The following is a 6,445-nucleotide window of genomic DNA, read 5'->3' as shown; positions in this document are numbered from 1 at the left end:
ATCATGTTTGTACAACCTTAAATGTGTTTGACTCGTGGGAGGAACTGAAAGGAGACGAACTACATCTTAAAGTGGGGAACGCAGAGTCCGTCACAGCTAAAGCTTTAGGAATAGTTCGACTCTGATTTGGAAATAAATATTTGATATTAGATTCAGTTTATTTTATTCCTGGGTTCTGTAGAAACCTAATTTTAGTTTCTGAATTACTTAAACAAAAATTTTCTTTATCTGTGAATGAGAAAACTATGAGTGTTTCTTTAGATGGAAGATTAATATGTGATGCCTTATTATATAATGGTTTATATGTGTTAACTCATGAAAATAAATGTTCATTTAATGCTTAAATGTTTAAAGTAGCTAAACCCACATCTAATAAGAAAATTAAACTGTCTAGTGATGAACAAACCTATTTATGGCACTTAAGACTTGGTCATATAAATATAAAGAGGCTAGAGAGGCTTTCAAGGCTTGGGCCGTTGAAACACCTTCAAGTGGGAACTCTGCCTATTTGTGAATCTTGTATTGAAGGAAAAATGACCAAGCGATCTTTTGCTGGAAAAGGATTAAGAGCCACCGAACCTCTGCAACTTGTTCACTCTGACGTATGTGGACCAATGAGTGAAGCTGCGAGAGGCGGTTATGAATACTTCGTCACATTTACTGACGACTATTCTAGATATGGTTTCATTTACCTAATGCAACGAAAATCTGAAACTTTTAGTAAGTTCAAAGAATTTCGTGCTTGTGTTGAAAACCAATTGGGTAAGACTATTAAGACCTTTCGATCGGATCGGCGAGGCGAGTTCTTAGACACTGAGTTCACCGATTACTTGCTTGAGCATGGGATTGAGTCGCAATTATCGGCTCCTGGTAACCCTCAATAAAATGGGGTTGCTGAAAGGAGAAATAGAACTTTATTAGACATGGTAAGATCCATGATTAGCTACTCTTCACTTTCAACATCTTTCTGGGGTTATGCATTGAAGACTGCCATGTATATCTTAAATCAAGTTCCTTCAAAATCTGTATCCGAAACACCCAAAGTACTATGGAATGGAGCACCTGAAGGTTTGTGTCACTTCCGTATTTGGGGTTGTCCCGCTCATGTCTTGAAAAAGAAATCGAGCAAGCTGGAACCAAGAACAAACGTTTGTTTCTTTGTTGGTTATCCAGAAGGGACAAAAGGAGGTATATTTTATGATCATATTGATAGGAAAACATTCGTTTCAACTCATGCTACTTTTCTTGAAGATGATTATGTTAAAAGTCATAAACCTCGAAGTAAAATTATACTCGAGGAAACTTTTAGACCAACCCCGAAGACTGACGTCCAAGGGAAACCATCTCCACCTACAATTGTTGTGAGAGTGGGAGATGAAGAAGAAAACACAAACGTTGGTCCAAGTGCTACACTGCCTCGTCGTAGTGGTAGGGTCTCTAGAGAGCCCGACCGATATCTTGGTTTTGAAGCAAATGTCGTTGCCTTGGATGCAAACGACGACGACCCCGTGTCATTTAATGACGCCATGGTCGACTTGGACAAGGAAAAATGGCTAGAAGCCATGAATCTAGAGATACAGTCTATGCACTCGAACTCAGTCTGGACTCTTGTAGACGCACCCGAACAAATTAGACTGATTGGGTGCAAGTGGATCTATAAGAGGAAGAAAGGAGCTAATGGACAAGTCGAAACCTTTAAGGCTAGACTTGTGGCTAAGGGTTTTACCCAAAGAGAAGGAATCGACTACGACGAAACCTTCTCTCATGTAGCCATGTTTAAATCCATCAGAATTCTTCTGGCCACTGCCGCTCCTAACGATTATGAGATTTGACAAATGGACGTAAAGACGACATTTTTGAATGGCTATCTAGAAGAAGAAATCTACATGGCTCAACCAGACGGATTCATAGAAAAGGGTCAAGAGCACAAGGTTTGCAAATTATTGAAGTCCATTTATGGACTCAAGCAAGCGTTTAGATCCTGGAACCAAAGGTTTGATGAGGTGATCAAGACCTATGGTTTCGAACAAAACCTTTCTGAGCCTTGTGTTTACAAGTACTCGAAGAAAGTAGTTGTTTTCTTAGTCCTTTATGTAGACGATATCCTCCTTATAGGAAGCGATATTAAAGTAATGTCTGACATAAAGGAGTGGCTGGCAAAGCAATTCCAAATGAAGGATTTGGGGAATGCTGCCTTTGTTCTAGGAATCCAAATCATTCGTGATAGGAAGAACAAACTACTAGCTCTGTCTCAAGGTACTTATATAGATAGGGTACTTTCTCGCTTCTCGATGCAAAATGCCCATGGGGTGTTGTTGCCAATTCGTTCAGGAAAGTTCCTGTCGAAAGAGCAGTTTCCTAAGACACCGCAAGAAGTGGAGGATATGAGTCGAGTTCCATATGCCTCAGCAGTTGGGAGTCTGATGTATGCCATGTTGTGTACTAGACCCGACATATGCTATGCAGTGGGAGTTGTTAGTAGATACCAGTCAAACCCTGGTCAAGAACATTGGGTAGCTGTTAAGCATATCCTAAAATATCTTAAGAGAACTAGAGACATGATGCTTGTATACACAAGTAATGACTTGGTGATACAAGGATACACTGATTCTGATTTTCAGGCAGACCGTGACATGTTGAAGTCAACGTCTGGATCAGTGTTCACTCTCAATGGAGGAGCGATTGTCTGGAGAAGCGTTAAGCAATCTAGTATCGCAGACTCTACTATGGAAGCTGAATATATTGCAGCTTCTGAGGCAGCCAAAGAGGCTGTTTGGCTTAAGAATTTCTTAGCCGAACTGGAGGTAGTTCCTAACATGAACGAGCCTGTGCAACTCCACTGTGATAACACTGGATCCATCGCAGACTCGAAGGAACCTCGCAGCCATAAGAGAGGAAAGCATATAGAGCGAAAATACCACCTTATAAGAGAAATAGTTCGAAGAGGAGACGTGACAGTCGTGAAGATCTCGATGTTGGACAACATTGCGGATCCAATGACAAAGGGACTATCTGAACATGTGTTCGTGAAACACGTGGAAGGAATGGGCCTTAGATACATGCCATATCTTCTCTAGGTCAAAGTGGGAGATTGTTAGGAATTCTTGCCCACAAGAAGATACTTATGTAAATTCTCGTTGAAATTATTAATAAAATAAAGTTTAACATTTATTATCTATTTGAATTGAAAGCGTTATTTCTTATTTAATGAGATTTATTAAACATTCATTATTCCATAGCCTTCGTATCTAACTGAGTCACGTGCTGGGCACCTAAGTTCGGGCGGTGTGCTAAAACATGGTCGATGACTGATATACGCCTGGAAAACTATATCTAAAGTCATATATGTGGAACACATGGGTGAAGGTTGATCACTATGTGGGAGCATTCTACACTTGTGGTAAGTGTACGACCTGGACAGGTCTTGGTGTAGATGTGTCGTTTAAGGACCGTTACGACACACTAATCGAGGCCACTATGATGGTCATAGTGAGACTTGATCTAAATCCTGAAGTGATCATGGACACTGGATTATGTTACTGAGCTCTTTGACTCATTCGCTAAAAGGCTATTCATGCTAATCACAGCTTATGTCTTGAGAGTTTTCTCAGAGCATAACTCGAGTGGGAAATGATTTACAGATACGGAATCCAGCCTTCCTGAAAGAAGGTTAATGTTCTCTCACCTAAGGGATGATTCCAGAATCGATAGATTGCGCGCAATTTCGAAGTAAGTAACGTTCGAAAGAATCTTTCACTTGGGAAGCAACAATGCTTAGGGCTGATATGTATCAAGAGAAGTATAACGGAAAAATTGACTTCTCTTGACACGGGTTGAACCTGGAGGATCTTGATCACGAACTGACTATATCAATGGACACTCGTCACGATGAGTAAATATAATTCTAGTATAAAGGAGAGTTCAGTCTTGGCTTACAAGGTGGAGTATTTGACCAAGATTAAACGAATCGATGGAAAAAGAGAAAGGACTATTTCGTCTTTTTCATCGGATTTGTTAAGCTTCTATTACTAGGTCCATAGTCCCCGATTCGGCTCTGATAAAGGCGGATAAGAACTTTCGTATAATAATGTTTATCATTATTAATCTCACTTGCTGTAATTGTGATTGACAGCATTAATTCTGGAAAACGGGTATTCGCAGAATTAAATAAATATTTATGGTAGAATTGTTTATTTATTGTTTGATCAAGTAAATAAACAATTATTAATTATTTGTTTATTGTTGGACCAAGTAAATAAATGATTAATTGGGTTTTAAGCAATTGGGCCTTGCACAAAATATGAAAATCGGATTTGAGAATTTCGGCATAGGAGTTGCGCAAATCCCCCTTGGCTGTGTGCATAAAATTCGACTTTTTTCAATATTGGTATTTACCAATATTTTCTCTTTAGTTGTTTAAATAAAGGAGAGAGAATAATATAAGATAATGTCCTATTTTTCTCTTTATTTAAAGGAAAGTATTTAGGAGAATATATGAGAATATATTTAAAGGGAAATAATATATTCCCCTTTATTCTCTCACTAAATAAAATATTCTCTATTTAAATAGAGAATAATATCACATAGATATTGATCTGATGGATGAGAGAAAAAGTAGGATTCACTTGTTGAGATCCAATGGCCTAGATTTAATCCACTAGTGTGAACACAATAAAAGGAAATACAATATTCTGGAAGATTCCATGAATATCTCATTTTACTACTATAAATAGGGGTTCATGAGAAGGCAAAAATAAGCAATTATTTGGTGAAAAATTTCGTGCATCCTAGCCTCTCCTTGGCCGTGCATCTGCCTCTCCCTCCCCTCGGAAATTCGTTTCCATTCTTAGTAAAATAAGATAGAGATCTCGAAACACCTAGTTTCATGATCTAGTGAGATAAAGACTGTGCCCACTCATCTTTCTTATTCGTCTCGGAGATTACGTTTCGCAAGACTAAGGTGTCATCACATCGAGTCCTTGAAGTAGAGTCCCTTATTTGATCGTGTGGAGGCTTGTACGTTCAAGACGAAGACGGATTGTGAAAGCTTTCAGTTCGTGAACCGAAAGTCAATGTAAGTACTCGTTTACTCTTATTTCGGTTGCTTGACATATATGCTCTCGTATAATTTTTAATTAATGTAAATCTAGATCTTGTCATATAATCATTGAATTAATTAGCTCATGATTAGCGTAATTAATCACTTTTCCGCATTAATATGGTTATATGGGGGAATCATCCCCTACAGTCACTGGGACCAAAAAAATACTTATTGCGCCTCCGAGCGCATGGTGACGAAGAGTCGCTCCATGAAGAGAGCTCGACCCGATCACCATCTCCGTCTCCGGATAGCAAGGACAACCGCATCATTGAGTTGGAGGAGAATGTCCGCCAACTAAAGGCGAAGAACGCAAGGTACCACAGCCGACTGGCTGCAAAGTGACCTGCGCATGACAAGGTAATCCCCAACGGGTTTCCTGAGAACCTCAACGAGGAAAGCCGCGACCGCGACCCTGATTACGAGGGTACTGGCGATTCGGAGGATATCGAGACTTCTCTCACGAAGGACAGGGGACCCCCCCGCCGTGTTTGAAGCTGGTCCATCGAATCCCCTACCCCGGACAGGTGACGCGCCGGCAGCTTCTCAAGAGGGGAATTTCCGATGTTCAGCCCTCGACCGACTAGGTCAAAGGGAGAATGTTGCGGAAAGTCAGGGCACGCGGAGAGCGCGCCATCGCAGACGAAGCCTGCTCCTCCGTACGACCAGCCCTGACCTTAGGGACAACCTCACTGCTCAACGCATTGGGCGTGGCAATGATCTGAGAGAGCGGCTAAACTCTAGACCCAACATCCCGCTAGCAGCCCCAACTAACGGGAATCGCCGCGCAGGGCAAGGGTCTAACGAAAGGCGACAGGTAACTCCTCCCGAACAGGGGGTTACTCCAACGACCGGTCTCGATGTGGTCCCTATGATCCACAATCTTCGAAATAAGGTACGAGATCTTCGAGAATACGGAATAGGTGGAAGCACCTATGGGGTCGTTGAAGAGAACTCCTCGCTTTTCACGGCTCAGATATTCGCCGAGGTTTGTACGGGGAACTTCAAACTCCCGAACCTCACTCCCTATGATGGGAAAGCAGATCCTGCTTACCACATCCAGCACTATGAAACCTGGATGACGATGCAGGGTGTCTCTCCTGGCGCCATGTGCCAAGCTTTTAATTTGACCCTCGTCGGACCCGGTTTTGAGTGGTTCAAGAACTTAAGGCCAGGAAGTATCCACTCATTCAAAGACCTGAAGGACATGTTCCTAGCACGGTTCGCTACGTCTATGGTCCAAAAGAAGACCAAGATGTACCTGTGGTCAATCAGGCAAGAGAGTGGCAAATCTCTTAGATGATACCTCGCCCGATTCACTGAAGAGTCAAACAAGGTCGACTGCTT

The 6,445-nt window shown here is 41.5% G+C and overlaps 1 pseudogene; it reads left to right on the top strand.

Annotated features, from left to right (window-relative positions):
* Nucleotides 1-2,291: 2,291 nt before the first annotated feature.
* On the top strand, nucleotides 2,292-3,077 carry LOC149407891 (secreted RxLR effector protein 161 pseudogene; annotated as a pseudogene).
* Nucleotides 3,078-6,445: the final 3,368 nt, after the last annotated feature.

The sequence above is a fragment of the Urtica dioica genome, chromosome 1, assembly GCF_054948205.1.
Source record: "Urtica dioica subsp. dioica isolate 48M chromosome 1, U.dioica_male_clone48M_v1_H2, whole genome shotgun sequence".
In the NCBI taxonomy this organism is placed as follows: Eukaryota; Viridiplantae; Streptophyta; class Magnoliopsida; order Rosales; family Urticaceae; genus Urtica; species Urtica dioica.
Note: the sequence above shows the minus strand (reverse complement) of the source record. Positions and strands in the feature narration are given on the sequence as shown.